The 16,826-nt window shown below is 37.2% G+C and overlaps 2 pseudogenes; both read right to left on the reverse strand.

The window, feature by feature from the left end:
• Positions 1–4,674: 4,674 nt before the first annotated feature.
• On the reverse strand, positions 4,675–6,667 carry LOC114914442 (uncharacterized; annotated as a pseudogene).
• A 235-nt stretch (positions 6,668–6,902) lies between these two features.
• On the reverse strand, positions 6,903–15,934 carry LOC140859615 (uncharacterized; annotated as a pseudogene).
• Positions 15,935–16,826: the final 892 nt, after the last annotated feature.

The following is a 16,826-nucleotide window of genomic DNA, read 5'->3' on the forward strand; positions in this document are numbered from 1 at the left end:
ATCTTTATATGATATCCTATTAGTTATTATGACTTCTTATATTTTAGAGGAAAAGGGTAATTTTGTCAGAAAAAATTGAAGAAAAAAGTTGAGCGACATTAAATGACTGTCTCATTATTAATTGCACTACGTAACCCAATCCGGTGAAGTGGTGCACTTTTCCTCCATCAGAGGCGATGGCAAAAAATTACTCTTAGGGTATGTTTTGTTGGGGGTAATCTAGTATAGAAAATGAATCTCATATCAAATTATCATTTTTAGTATGAAAAATAAAAAAAATAAAAAAATTAATGGGCTCCATATTTATTTTTCAGAGGGAGAAGATAAAATAAATACCATCGAGGGTTGGTATTTAGTAAATTTTTGAGTGGTAATAACCATACTTGATAAAAAATATCCTCAATAAAACTGCACATATAATCATTGAATTCGTTTTGATATTTTTTCAAATTCATTCAAGAAAGAGCTTTTGCAAAAAAAAAATAGGGATTGAGTGACATTTATACAAAGAGATACATGATTATAATCATTATATAAGAACTAATTAGATATGACAATGCTATTCTAGGATTTTGCTATGGTACTCCCTTATAATATTTTATTATAAATGACACTGATGGTATGATACATTTTTTTTATATTTTATTATTTTTTAAAAAATAATATTACTGTTATTATTTTATTTTTTCTTCTTTCTTCTTCCTTTGCCCGTGGTTTCATCACGCCCAACCACCCACCTCTCCAGCCCCCAGCACCATCCGCAGCCCCTCCGCACTGTTAGATGTGTGCCCTAGATGCCAGATCGGCTAACACATTCATGTATATATCTAAGGGCAAAATTATAATTTTGACTATAAATGAATAAAAGGATTATTCTTCTATCACATTGTATACATTGTATCCATGATACATTTTGAGTTAGTGGGAGTGTTAATTTATATTTTCAAGAGTTGAAAATTTAGGGCATGAATTTATATAACTAACTCATAAACTGCTTTTGACCATAGGATCATCACGAGGATGGTGATCGATCCAGAAGGTTGGTGTACGATCGCTTCCTTAGGGTAGATGAGTCTTGAGTCTACGGTGTGGAGACACCGGAGCGAGAGTACAGGTATTCGTTGAGAATAAGAGTACTGAGCGTGACCACCTCGAGCAGTCATAAGGAAGTCTACCTTCTCGTTGATGACTAGCTCGATGCTGCAGTTGTGTGTCTAGTTATTTGATCTGAGTGCATCGTCGGTTCACCTTGAGTGTGTTATAGTTTGACTACACTATAACTCGGTCTTCTAGCCATCTGGAATCCTGAGGTGTATGTTGGCTGTAGTATATTCATTGTAGGAACCAGATCGCATCAAGATGGGATCTATCAACCTCGGTAGATGAGAGGAGTAGTCTATGGTGATCGAAAGATCGAGTCCTTAAGCCCATGGCCATGGCAGAGTGAAATAATGGATAAGAGTTTTTCATTGGGTTCACATTGGCCTCGGATCGATCGATTAATTCATATGACTGATGTTGGGTTGACCGAGTTCACCTTAACCCTAATTCAGTCGGGACTCATGATAGAGAACTCAATCACACAGGTAGCTGCACCGAGAGGTTCGTCTTCAGTTCTGATGGGTTGCCACCGATATACTGCTAGATGTCACTGGTGGATTTGGGAGCAATTAGAATGATTTTGATATCGATCATTCTATTGTCTGTATAGAAGAGTTCTGATCCATCAAAAGGAGTTTCGATGATGTCGATGATGAGATCACGACATGTCTCATTACCATACAGAATTGAACCTAAGTGGGCACACAAACAAGGGTTAGGGTCTGAATGTCATCAATTGAGCTAGCCCAATTGATTTGGATAAGATCAAATTAGGTTCAAAAAAATCGTGCTAGCACTCGATTGAGCCTAACTTTCTCCTCATGTAATCTTTTCTGTCTCTACTGAGCCAAATGTAATCTGGCTCATCCAGAGAACTTGGGAAGGTTTCTCTCAGTTTAATGAAGCTTGTCCAGCTCAGAAAAGGCTTGTCTTAATTTATGAGATGAATTTAAGACAACACTGCTAATTTCTAGCACCTACCAATTTCATTTTAGGACATCTGTCAAAAGTTGACATATGGTTTAACTGAAGAGGACTTATTGGAGGATTTATAGAGTGTCCATATGCCTTAAACCTAATCAAATTGGGTGCCATAATCAGATTATGGCATGAGCCCAATTGGATTTAAGTGGGCGCCCAAATGGGATAAGAACCAAAGAGTCCTGATAACTTGGACTCTTTGGCGCCACCTTATTTGAGCCTATCCATTGTTGGGCCCAACATAGAGAGAGCATGGAGATTCTTATCTGATGTGATCATATGACATCACTCCATCAATCAAAATTTTTTTAAAATTTATTGAAATTTTTGATTGGTCGAATGATGTGGCACTGCGCAGCATACAGGGTCTATAATACCTACTGGACCTAGGGTTTGGGGCAGAACTTGTTTTGTGCAAAATCCATTGGCTGCCACCCCCTCCCTCTTTCTATGTCCTCCTGCTCTCCTTTCTCCCTCTTCACGTCCAAGAGTTGGACGTTCATCTGGCATAGGTGCAAGGCGTGGTGACGCCTGGAACAGAAGGCTGCAGGATTCTTCGACAGGCTGCTGCCCACTTCAGGAAGACTTTTGGAGATCTTTCTAATCAGATTTAGATGTGATTTTTGGAGCGTAGAAATCGAGGAGAAGATATTTCAGATCCTACCTGAGTGGATCTGGTAGAGGCCAGACGCTTGCGTGGCTACATCAAACCTCAGACAGTGCTGCGATCATCTACAGGGTAATTAGATTACCCTTGAGGTATGTCTATGTTTCTCATACTTTTAGATTTAATTTTGAAATAAAATATCAGATAATAAAATAGATCTAATAGACATTAGATCTGAAATAGGCTAGGATAAAAATTAAAATTTATTCCGCCCCAGATTTGATGAAATCTAAAAGATCCTACACAGGAAAAAGACGTTTTCCTTCACGCACTCCCCTCCCCTGTCCTGCCCCCATGCCTCCTCACGCCACAACCTGACCCCTCGAGCCTCCTGCACTCCACACCTGGCCCCCCAAGCCTCCTCCACTCCTCTGCGCACCCCCCCCCCCGGCGGCCAGTGGTTCCTCTGTTCTCGGTTCCGCACCCCCCCTCCCAATGTCCACCGCCACTCTGTGCCCCTTCAAACCCCTCTCCTCCCACTCTCGACGGCCACAGCTGCTCTGCGCCGCCCCACGGCCCCCCCAACCCCCGACCCTCACACCCCCGCCCCTAGCATCCCCTATGGCCCGTGGCTTCTCTGCCACTGCTGTCGCCCCCTCCTCTTGGCCCTCTGCAGTCCGCGACTTCTCCATGCCGCCATCGCCGCCCCCCGACCCCCGGCATCCACAACTCTTCCATGTTCACCCCCTCGATGGCCCATGGAAAAACAAATTTTTTTTTGAAAAAAAATAATTTGATTATGATATGAATAATTCTAATATTTAAAATATTTACCGCACAGCCATGCATATGGATACTCGACCAAGCTGAAATTGAGTGGTTTATATCTAATCCATCGGTCAGAAATAGATAAAAAGTGAAAAAAATTAAAATACGCTTTGGAGCACTGTAGTAAATCCTATTATTTTTAAATTAAAAAATTATTTTATGTTGAAGGATATATTTCATATTGTTATATATATTTATCTCCAACCGAATGTCGTAATATTTTTAATGTTATTTTTAGAATAATTTTTTGACCAACTAAATATAGTAATAATTATTTTTTTCTATAATTATTATTTTAAATAAATAATTATTAAAAATTATTAAATTATTTCATAATTAATATATCCCAACCAAACGAACACTTGAGTCGATAGTGAAGGCTACTGGTACTTGGATCCCCCTGTCATTTGTTAAGGCACTAAGGTCAGTGGTGGAGCAAGCGAGCTGGACTTGGCTAGCAGGTTCATGGGCTCAACTTGGAGGTGAGTCCCGCTAAAATAAGTAGTTAGGAAATAGGCAGCTTCCAATCCAATTGACTAAAGTTTCGATGCCTATTTGGTTTATTAATTCCCGCCAAATTTTGGGATATAGTCAGAAAAACAACCATTATGCTGTGTAGTTGAAAACCTGGATAACGCTAGCTTTTGACTTAATAATGTAGATATTATGGTGCTAATCCAAGAGAATTTGTGAGAGAAAGTTTACTGAAATAGTATTGTACTCTTTGGCCCAAACCAATTTCTCAGGGTAGATGTCAAATCTGTATTGGGTATGATGTTCTATATCCAGTGTCATGCATTTCAGGTAAAGATTTGGAACAAGGCTGCCAGTCTATTCATGAAAGCTGTTGGTTGTAATTCACTGGTAAAATTATATGAAGATTATATGGTTGAATTATTCATGGTCAGATTTCTGTTCATGTACAAAAAGGTTTTACATTCAAAGTTGTGCATCTCTTTTTGGGCTACTTTTCTTACTTAATCTGACACCCAGTTCGAATAGAACCAGGTCAAGCTTGATTTTTTCCCCTTACTTTTATCTTTGTTTCTTTTAACTTGATGGAAACATGGATTAGGCTTTAATCATGTTGAAATCAAAAATTGACTGACCTGACCCTTGTTTATTCTAAAATTAGCTCTTACCATTTAGATTTTTTCTCAATGGCTGAATATGAGCCAAAGATTGAGGTTTAGTTGCCATGCAACTAAAACATCTCCATCATTTCCAGCTCCAACTTTCTGGTTGCAAGGGCAATACATTAGCTGTATTTTCTTCACTGCTTCATCTCTTTTATTCTAATGCAAATATGGATCAGGCTTTAATCATGTTGAAATCCAAAGTGGACTAATGTTACCTCATTCATTCTAATATCAGCTCTTACCATTTAGACCTTTTAAATGGCTGGATATAAGCCAATGATTGAGGTACAGTTTAATTTACCATAAGTTAAACCAACTCCACTCAATCTCCAACCTTCTAGTTGCAAGGCAATACACTAGCTGGTCACAATGACTTGAGCTTTCAATTGCAATGATTAACACAAATCAGTGAGAAATATTTGACAATCCAATTCTGATCCGAATGAAATGATCAAGAAACTCAAGAACAACATTTTCCCTCTCATGGTATTGAGGAAGCAATTTGAGATATGGATGTTGACAAATGCCTCAAGTTACAAAACAATTGTCTCGCCAATTATTTATTCCCAATTTTCTCTTTCAATAAATTAATCTAGTTTCACTTTGCAGCTTGTTCTTGCCGAAAAACATGGTAGACATATTTTCATTTTACAAGCAATACACCATAAAGAGAGAGTGACTCTGGAAAAGGACAGCAATTACATCTACCAACAAAAACTCACCATCATGTTGGAGTCTTGAAGCCATTTGCACTCCATGTGCATGATAGCGATTCCTGTTAATACTGTTGCTTCCTTCTGTGCTAGGTTTGGACCACATATTAGCTTCCCTTTCTGAAGTAGTAAAGTTCTTCTTCTGATCCTGCAACATGGCATGCCGATATGTGACTGTTTAACAGTTTCAAAGAAGATCCAAGCAGAAAAGGAGAAAAAAAAAAAAAGAGTGCTAAAGTTTAAATGTAATAGCTAGCTGGTATTGCCCTTTCACCTCTTCCTCTGTTGCACTCTTCAGAAGTAGAACCTAAGTGAAACTAGTAAAAAAATTAAATTAGTAGAAGATGTTGTGTTCGTCAAAAGAAATTCCTCTCATATCATCATATAGAAAAGCATATTCCCTTCATCTTCCCAGGCAAATGTTTTGCTCATCAGATTGTCAGCAATAGCTAAATCCAAAAAATCTTGTTATCATGTTCACATGAGTAGAAAAAATATGAATCACCTGGACGACAGAGGAATTTCCAGCAATAATTACCTGGGACTTTTAACCAGATGACTCTCCCAGCATTATACCTGTTCTCATCCTGAGTCCTAGTAGGTACTAGCATTTGATCAGGAAGCATGATTCAGCAAAAATTAAACAATGACTTTAAAATGATTTCTATAAATAATTGATTTAAACTTATCAGCAATAATACAAGGACAAAGTAATTAATCCAAGGTTTATTGTATTAAATTAAAATATGGAGGAGCATAAAAGTATTTAGGAAAACGACCACACCTAGTATACATTTCTCCTAGCCAACTTTCTTTCTCACAAGTTGCTAGCCATTTGTTTGCTGTCTCCATAAGAAGTCGGTGGCTGGAGGTGGTAGGGATTTCACTGGAGCTAAGCAAGGATAAGGGATGGACAGAGCAGGAGAGAAAAGTAGGGTCTCCAGTGTCTAAATAATAATTATATGTAATTGCAATGACATACAAGCAACTGGCAGGCCAGAATACTGCAAATTAGTTTTCAAAAAATGGCTTATTTTGCATTTCAATTTTTAGTTCCCATTGAACTGGAATCTTTTACTCATGAGTATCCCACAATTTATGACTTCTGATTCCATTTGATCTCCAACCGTATATTGCCAACACAAAATTACATCCCGATTGAATCTAACTTGCATTACAGCTATTTAATAGACGTATCTTCTGATGGGTGCAAGAGTTTGTAGCACGTATGCTTCAAAAAAAGCTTAACCAGAGATATATATGCTTCAGAAAGAAAGAAAGACAGACACACACACACACACACACAGCACAGCACAGCACAGGCTTCAAACACCCAACAGGATGTTGCCCTCCCCAAGATACCACCATCTTGTGTGCTCCTTGGCGAAGGTGAAACTGATCCGATGGACCAAGGCAAGCAGATGTAGACAAACTGCAGGGATTTCAAATATAATAAAAACTGAGTTGACAACATAAGAGATTCTATCTTTCATATGTGAAAGCAACTTGACAGCATCACATTGTGACAAGGAATGATGAAAAGGAGGACAGCCTACATTGAAATGCACTGAAAAGAACATGTAACTGTTTGCTGCTGCTACAAACTTGAACAAGCATTTACATTGTTCAACAGATTTACAATCACATGAATGTTTAAAGGACAGCAATATGGAAGTTAACCAGCCGATGGCCCACGCAACTTGTTAGCAACATAGAGGAGATGACTGATGTTTGTAGATGGATACTTCTGCAACAGTTTGAGATTGGAAGTGAAGTCGCCTGCCAAGAGACGTCTTCTAACCAGGATCAGCATGGCACAGCATATTCGAAGTAATGTTTCCTGCATCAATAAACATTTTTCTTCTGTTATCCTTCAAAAGTGAATTCATAAATTTTTCCCTCTCTCACAGAGAGAGAGAGGGGTGCCCGAGTTAAAGAGAGTGTGTGGGTGTGTTCTTTAATATGGTCAAGTACACAAATTGTACAGAATAACTCCTTGATGCCAGGACACTTATTACCTGAGGGCCTTCAGCATCACTTAATAGTGTGTCCCAGATGTGAAGGCCATCGGCAAAATTGAATTCTTGTGTCAATAGTAGAGTAATCCATCTAAATGCATAAATTGTGGATTGACCTGCAAGGTCCATATACATGTCCTTAGCTTGCAAGATGACTATTAATGGAACAACCATAGTAGAGATCTAGTCAAATTCAAAGTGGATAGCAGCAGCTCAAGAAGTAATCAATATTACAGCACTTCCCTAAAATCTTAACATGGAATTGTTGAGAAAGGTAAATTAGCAGCAGATTCAAAAGCATCAACTCTTAATGCAAGACGGTTTCCAGGATAGATGCACAAAATGATACATTTTAAGGCATCATGCATGAGAACATACTATCACTCAAGAAACAGAGGAAATGATAGACAAGAAGAACTATCTTTATGCAAGACATCAGTTAAAAAAACCAGAACACTGGATAGGGAATGCCTCACTCAGCTGAGCCTGCATTCTAATATGTACAGAGCCAGCAAGTCTATACTACGATAATAGCCTACTCCATAATTTGAGAAATGGGTACTGCATTTCCTGAGGGAAGGTGCCAGTTGTCAAAGTCCTATATGCATACTTACAATTGCAGCAGACTAAATCACAAGACAAATGATTAGGCCAAATTTCTAAATACAACCTTATTATGCATGTGATCTGCTCAAGTTTGAAATTGTTGCAAATCACATTCATGTCAGACAGTTCTAGATATCATACCATACAATATCATACACATATAGTGCCAAGTATTGGCATACATCCAAACAAAAAATAATTCAGCATTAACAACCCCAGTGACATGCTGCATGGACCTACCTTCTCTATAATTTAGACTAATCATTGTGGTTTTACAATGATCTTTTCAACATTCAACTTGCACTTTTATTCTTTGAATCCATCAAATATCATAAATCTCTGGGATGTACCTTAGGTGTTGTTTGTTGCTGGTAAAAGCTGTTTTCACAAAACCTAAATTTTATTTCTCAAAAACAAAACCTATTTGTATAAATACAGATTTTAACAAAACCCAAATGTACTTGAGATTTTGTTTGGCAATGCATCATAAAATTAGGGTGTATAGCAATGGTTGTAGTTATAATCACTAAAATGGTAATTCTAAAAATGGTTACCATAAAATGGTTATCATAAAAAGTTGTTTCCTCGAATATTTCTGATCGTAACTTTTGTGGATCTAATCACTAAAGTGTGCTTATGTTCAACAAATGTATGAGAGATCAATCCAAATGGCTTTAATAATCATTTAAAATCAACACAAGATTGTTGTGAAAGGAAGAGGAAAAAAAATTAGAAGATAAGAGATGGAGCATTTCCCCCCTTTTTTTCAAAAGAGAAATTTCATGAATCCGAATCTGTATAGACAATCTCAATATGTAAACAAAATGGAAATTACATCAAGGGAAACATGGTAGCAGGACAAGCCAGGCAACTATCTCCTAAACACCACTGAACAACCCAAAAATCATTATTTATTCCCCAGCGAAGGATCTAAATTTCAGCAGACCTACATGCAAGCAGAATACCCGAAAATCATCCTTTGCAACCCAAAGGACCTGAAATTAGCATATCTACAATTATATATTCACACCTAAGTAGACCATGTATATATGATCTTTGCACAATAGCACATTAAAGAGAACCATCTTCGCAATAATTTAAACAAAACCCACAAAGTACATTAGAAAAACTGCAATTTTCACATAAAAAGTATGACATTTTCAGAGAGAGAGAGAGAGAGAGAGAGAGAGAGAGGAGGTGACTGCTTTCTGTTGGCACCACCTTGGATTGATGATTGTTACAACTGAACAAACAAGGGAAAAAATGGAACAGAAGTGGGGAGAGATCTGAGTTCTAAGGAAAAAAGAGAGAGACAACAGGCCCCTTAGAAAACCCGATTTTCTCCTTTTACGAAATACTTTATCAGCTAAAATTCATGATTAAATATTCCCAATGAGAAGTTGTCATAAAAATTTATAAAACAGTTTTAAAAAAATTCAATTTTAATCTAACTGATGACCAAACATGGTCTTAATGCCTTCAATAAACATAACTGGAGCCATATTTCAGCTAGGGAGTTGAGGTGATCTTCAGACTGTTTGGACTTGGCTCACTCATATGAACAAGCTATTCAAGCTTGGACCAACCTCAAGTGGACCACGATCATAGATTTTTAATCTTGGCTCATGAATCATGAGAGAAAAGATGATTCTCAATCAGAACTTTAAGGCTTCCGGCTTCCGGTCATATCTGTAAGCTAGCAAATCTTCAAGTTCGGATCATTTACGAACGATGCTCATAAGTGCAGCTCATTATCTAAACAAACAAGCTTAAACAAACCTCTTATTCAACTGATCCCACTCCATCTACAGCTCAAGTTATACACAACCCTAATTACAAATGCTATCAGAGTGCTATTTTAGACACATACTGCACCTAGTGATTCAGAATTATAAATATGAAGGTAAGATTTACAATATGGTAGTCTTACACGAACACTGCATTTCAGACAGCTGGGTGTAATTACACATTCGTTCCCTTTCATGCTAAGAAGGCTATATATGATGGAGGTGACACTACAGTACTGCAAGTATTATGCCATAAAATTTAATCATAACGATATTTGACGTCAAGACCAGTTCGTTACCCTGCACATGTACAGATTAAGCAAAAAGCCATCATCAGCTTTATGTTAAGAGATTCTCATTGATGATCACAGAATTTTGCAAATTAGTCATCCTAAACAAAAGTAAAGAACTTTTATACCTTTAGAAATAAGGCTCCTTTAGAAAGATCATCACAATATGCAAATTTGAAATCCATGCTCCCATTTTCATATACTGAATTTAGCCTTGCTCCACTTGTTGAATAAACTCTCATCTAATTGAATCTTTGTGTCCTTCATAGGCTGGTGCCAAAATGAGGTAAGATCCTTTTGTTGGTCATGCCTTTAACAATGATTGCTTCTTGAGGCTTAAGATCCTCTCAGAAGCAACCAACCAACAAAAAGACTTCTACCCTTTTTATAGTGTGACCACTTTAAGGAGAAGAGACAGTCTTCTGTTTAATTTTATGACCCAGCTCTTTGTGCATGTCCTTGTAATGGGAAAAGACAAAAGAAAGATAATTGAAGGGAGAGGTGAGGCATGTATAGGTTAAAGCAAAGAAGGATAAATATTTCATGTCCTCCCTTCACCCCTAAAAGAGTCTGTTTTTGATGGATTTTCCAGAACCCTAAGTACTAATTATTCTCCCAATAATTTCGTTTTGATTATTTCCAGATCCTAATGTTAAATCCTGCAACCAAGGCCATATGCATTTGTTATCCCTCCTCACAAGCTCCTCTAACTCAGATGATTTTCAGTCAAAAAGAATCAGGAAACAACATATGCTGACCAATAATGTGGACATAGAAAACAGAGAGAATAAGAACTGTACCAGCAACTCTTGGTTGCTCCATAGCAGTATGGCAGCTTCAGAGGCAACTTTTGGCAAAATGAAGGCCTTGATGACCAAACTGGAATAGCCTCATGTGAAAATTGTTACTTGCTAAATAAATGATTAACCATATTACAGCTTCAGGAAATATTATAGGGAAGTTCATAACAGATATTTCTTTATATGAATAAATTACTCATTTGTATTACTTTCAAATATCACAAAACCATCAAAAGTTCTGAACTTCCTCATCAACTAATATGGGCAGGAAAAAAGAAAAACTTAAAGAAGATCCAGATAACAACAATTACAAACAACCTGATGCTTAAATGTATTTTGTATGAAAAATAAATAAAGAGTTGATAGCCACATGATCACATTAATTTTTGCAGCATTCACGTTTAGAAAGTAATTTACCTTATCAGGCTTATGTACAACCCACATGCACCTTGTTGTGCTATTTACCATTGATACAGGAAAATGGGCAATATGACATAATTAAGAAAGAAAATTTTCAACAAGGTTGTTCCAATAGAACCAATAGAACTCAAATAACTAATGAAAAAAAATTCCCGTAATTTCTCTATTTCTTACTTTTGTTGTGATCTCCAAATGACGCCAAAGCTCTCCATCATGTTTCTTTAGAAGCTGTGACAATTTAGTAATTGTAGCACGAATTCCAACAACACTATTGTCAAGTTTCTGGCAGAAATTGTCCCTGAATTCACTTAATAACTCAACGAAACAAAAGAATGCATCCGCCTCAGCACAGATCTACAAGTCAAAATGGCAAAATCGTAAAGAATTCAAAAAAGGAAAAAGAACACCCAGAGAATGCTCTAGAGCCATAAGATAGGAATAAAGCATAAAACAAATATGATGTTTCCAGAGTAAAATTTCAGTGAACAGAATCAACACATATCCATTATATTAGACTCTAAACTTTCCAAAAAAAAAAATCATCGCTTGAGGATCTTACTCATCGATAATAGTAATCCCAGATTAGGAATAATTTTTATTTGGAATTCAGAGTGTTTATCCAAATAATGATTGACTAAAACAACCAGTCTTATGTAAGAAGACAACCTAAAAATTATTCTTCCAAAAGAGTAACATGAAGTGGCGCTGGGGTGGGGGGGTTGGTGGCGGTGGCGGAAAAGGGAGAAAAGCTGGGTAAAGGAGTGAGATTGAGGCAGGCAAATGAGGGCAGCAAATGGACAATAAGAGACAATGCACATGTGGAGGACAATAAAGGAGCAGTGTGCTCAAGAGGGGTGTTGGGGGCCAAAATCAGTTCACAGAAGAAAGAAGTGATCCTTTTCTTTTTTTTTTTTTTTTTTTTTTTTTCAGATTTCAACAAAGGGCATGGGCATAAAGAATAAGGTGAAATCAGAGAGAGCAACATATTCCCCATTCAAGCCGATCACCTAAATAGAATAGAGTGGAACCACTATTTCCTCTTAATCCAGAAAAAACAAAAAAGTTCATTGGAGTCAAACAGGGAAAATCCCAAACTAACTCGCAAACCAAATGGGGCCCTAGAACATATCCTGCTCTTTTTACAGCCCACAACCATAAAATCCTGCTTGGAAAAATAAATAAGTAATTCTTTTGTCATCAAATTTATATAGTTCAACAAAAAATTGTCTAGGGTCAGTAATGATAATGATATATTTTCAGCATTGATCAAAGCAAGGTTTTAAATACTATAGGTCGGAGGTGTCTTGGTTTCTCCATGGACAGGATGCTCCACTATCCTATCTCGTCCCAGCAGCAGTCTCGATCATGCATCTCTATAGATGTCCCCCATCTCTCTCCTCTTCTTCTTTCCTTCCTTTCTTTCTTTCTGTTTTTCTTTCTATCCCTCATTTTTTTCTTTTTCTTCTACCTTTCTTTCATTTCCTTTTTCTTTCTTTTTTGATCCCTTTATTTCTTTCTTTTTTTTATTTCCTTCTTTTTTCACTCTCTTTCTTTCTTCTTTCCCTTCCCTTTCTTTCTTCTTTCCTTTCTTTCTTTTTCTTTTTCCTTCCTTTCTTTCATTTTTCTTCTTCTTTTCTTTCACTTTTTCTTTTCTTCATCTTTCCTTCCTTTCTTTCTTCTCTCTTCTTTTCTCCCTACATGCATGGATTTCAGAGTCCCAACCCTGTCCTGATCCTGTTTTCTCATAGGAATGGGACGGGACAACCAGGACGTCCCCTCTCCCATCGAGATATAAAACCTTGGATCAAAGAATTATAAAATCTTATATGAAAAAACTATACAAGGAAAAAATGTAACAATTAGCAATTTCATAAATGCCGATTATTCAGACAACTTTAATCTGTTCGATAATTTATGGCTTAACTCCACAGACTGATCTTTACATTTTAAGAGACACAAAAGCTTATCTGGTTACCACCATCTACAACAACAAATGCCTCCATCAAAACAGGAAAAATGTCAAAGAAACCAAAAATAAAATATTTAGGTACTTTTTTGGGTGGATTTTGAAAATCTCTAAGCAAAAATCCTTCGATCCTGTAGATTCTTAACTAGAAATTGTAAAACTTTTCTTCCAAGAATATATCTTAATATAAAATTATAAGCAGATTGTCATCTAATTAGACAAAGAAAAAATCCTATACATCGAATCCCTAAAAGCTTCATAAATATGTAATAATATATATTTTTTTAAAGTTATCAGAACTTATGTATGGCGCACAAGAGATCTAATTCAAAATGTGAAACAAATATAATACAAAAGCTAATCAGTGGAGAAATATCCAAAACCCATACAGCATTATTCTCATCTGGATCATTCCGAAAGACATAAAAAAGAGGTGCCAAAACTTCATTCATCCCTTGTACATATCTTATTCCTGGATTTAACTTTGCAAAGATGATAAGTATGCGCCTTAAGGCTTCCTGAAAATGAGCAAAACACTATAATCAGATCAATGAAGTGAACTAAAATCATTGTTCAATATAGGAAACAAAATCACCTGATTAGAGTTTGCAAAGGATGAGTCCCCAGAGAAAAAGTGCATATCAGGATGGGTGCGCTTTACATCTCGATCAATCTGCTCTATAATCTCTGTATCCTGCAAAGGATATAATTAGCACATTTGAGTATAACATATGTCCCACACTTGGCAGAGATGGATAGATTATGATTAAAAATAGAACGGCTGGAAGTGCTTAATTTTAGAAGATCCTAATGCGATACACTCATAAATCAGGTATGTGGTTAACAGGCTAATGTGAAAATAGGAGTAAAATGCAGAGATGTGCATCAAGACCACATACCCAGGTTATCACTGTCCGTAGACACAGGTTGATGTAAATAGAAAGCTTTTCAAAAAAAAAATAAAGAAAAAAAAGTCATATAGAAGATATTTGTAGAGCAGTCATAACCTTAGTCTCAGTGTGGACTAAATCTTGTGCAGTAATGAAATAGGGAAGTCTTGCTTTTAAATCAGACTACTCCATAACTTTATTTATGTGTCTCCATGATAGGCACAAAATGGATGACAACAAGAAAACAACACTCAACTATAACTTATGTTAGATCTTCCAAGGTGTAATACAGTGATTTTCTCCAAAAAAAAATTGAAAAAAAAAAAATTACATGACCTCCGGGTTCTACTTAATTTCGAAGCAGTACCTGAAAAAATTGATTCCACAGACTAGTTTTTCCAAGGCTCAGCGGGTGCTCTCCATGAGTTATCTCTGATCTTGAAAGCAAGCCACTATTTCCACCTTCCAACTCTTCATATTGGTGACCAGCAGATTCTTCCAACCTCCTTGCCACTTCTGACTGACTAGCAACAGAAACTTTCAGGAACCTCAGAATGGCCCAACAATGATATACAAGTTGAAAATTGTAAACTCAAGTGACCGTGGTTCTTTAATTCTTTCAGTTTTAAATGCCTAACATTTGTAAATCAAATAGTTCCTATGGTAAGATTCATAATTTTTTTTTTCAAAGCAAAATATTCTTAGCTTTTATCATAAAAACTGAAGTCTTTGACAAACTCACAGGATTCACCAAAAACTCATCTTTAAAAGCCTCATACTGAGACCGCTTCTTCTCCAACTCTTGTGCCCATAATCCACGATCATCCGGCAAATAACCCAAGAGAAGCTGCCACACCACCAAGACACCAACATCACTCAACAAACTAAAGAACCAAAATTTATTAGCTTATACTTGATCCCATAAACAAAATTTTAACGAAAAATATAATAGTTTAGAATTGTAGCTTATAAAATAAAACAAGACATGTAACAATAATTACAATTTTGATAACAAATTAACTAGGAAAATAACAATAACAAGTCCAACGAAAATTATGTTTCCAGTGAAATGTAGCAACAAATTAACAAAGTGAGCTGTTAAGATACATGTTTACAGGCATTGAAAACTACAATGGTGCATAAAATAGAAATCAAATAAATACCTTCCAAACCATGGAACGAATCCCAGCCCCATCCGGAATACCTTGCCAAGCCAATCTCCGCACTTCTTCAATATTTATAACCTTCTTCGATAGCTGATCATAGTTGACATATTAACAGACCAAATCCAAATTTTAAGCAAGCAATAAGAACAATCGGACAAAAAATAGATCAAATTAGCCAAGATCCTGACCTCAGCCAGGAGCTGGGACTGGCGGGAGATCTCTTCCGGCGAGAACCGCGAGGAGGGGCTCGGATCAAGGGCCGGGGGAGCCACCTCCGGCCTCGGGACCTCTGCCGGCTGCGGACGCGGCGACCGCGGAGGAGATCGGCGAGCAGGCGGTGGCTCGGGGACCGGAGCTCGAGTTGGGGACTCGGGCTTTAGGGTTTCGGTCGGGGCTTTGGGGGAGGACCCGCGGAAACGATCGCCGGCATACGAGGTGGGATTCGAGGACCAGAGAGAGCTATTAAGCCAGTCCGGTATTCCCTTCTGCCCCATCTCCGTTTCCCGCTTCCCGAGCCCCTCAGTCGTTTCGTCGCGGCACCGCCATCGGAGATCTTTACATTCCTGTTTCGCTTCTCTTCCCCAAGAGTTCAGTTGTTGTAGAGTGGGAGATCCGATCGGTGGGGGAAAGGCTGCTCGTAAATAGGAGAAATTACAGCAACACCCTTCGACTTTTGATGGTTTATATTTATACCCTATAATTTTTATTTTTTTCAATTAGATCCAAAATTTTAGAGTTTGATAGAACCTGCCACCGCTATAAACATCTATTAATACATAATTATCATGTGAGATAAGCTTAGACACAAAATTTTATCAATATTCTTACCAATTAGATTAGATGAGGAGTTATATTTTAATAGAAATAAAAATTTGAAGGTATATTAGCCATTTTACATTTGCAGTTAATGGCATTAGAGCTCAAATAGGCATCTAAGCCATGTCGTAGCTAATTTATAACTTTTAAGATCTAATTAAAAAAAATAAAATATTTTGGATGTAAGTATTAATCACAAAATGTTGGAGGATTTATTTAAATTATTTTACCAATTACCAATGCAAGAGGAGAGAAGGATTTGCTAGTGCTACGTGGCGTGATTTGTTTGCTGATGGAAGTGTCCACTATTTCAACTAGAAGGTTGATCCAAGGCCTCAGAGTAATGGATTTCTATTGATCAAATGGTTGTGGTGGATTAAACGATGGAGGGGTCCTGTAGATAAGACTTGGATACGAAAGGGGTGGGGATGGGGCTCACCTTCTATGTTCCCTTTTGTAGGCTTTTGGAGCTTGGGAAGTCCTTGCCATTGGAAGCCTGAATAATTTTATTAATGATTGTTAAATGACAAGGAAGTCAAGCCAGCAGAGGAAGGGACCTCTCTTCCATCAACTAGAAAGTTTCAAGAGCATCCAACTAAGAGTGTCAACAAACTCGGCTCATGGTTTCACTTTCTTTCACATTAGAATATTAAACATTAATAACTCATGATCCAATGCTTATGCCCCAGTGACCTCAA

The sequence above is a fragment of the Elaeis guineensis genome, chromosome 8, assembly GCF_000442705.2.
Source record: "Elaeis guineensis isolate ETL-2024a chromosome 8, EG11, whole genome shotgun sequence".
Classification (NCBI taxonomy): domain Eukaryota; kingdom Viridiplantae; phylum Streptophyta; class Magnoliopsida; order Arecales; family Arecaceae; genus Elaeis; species Elaeis guineensis.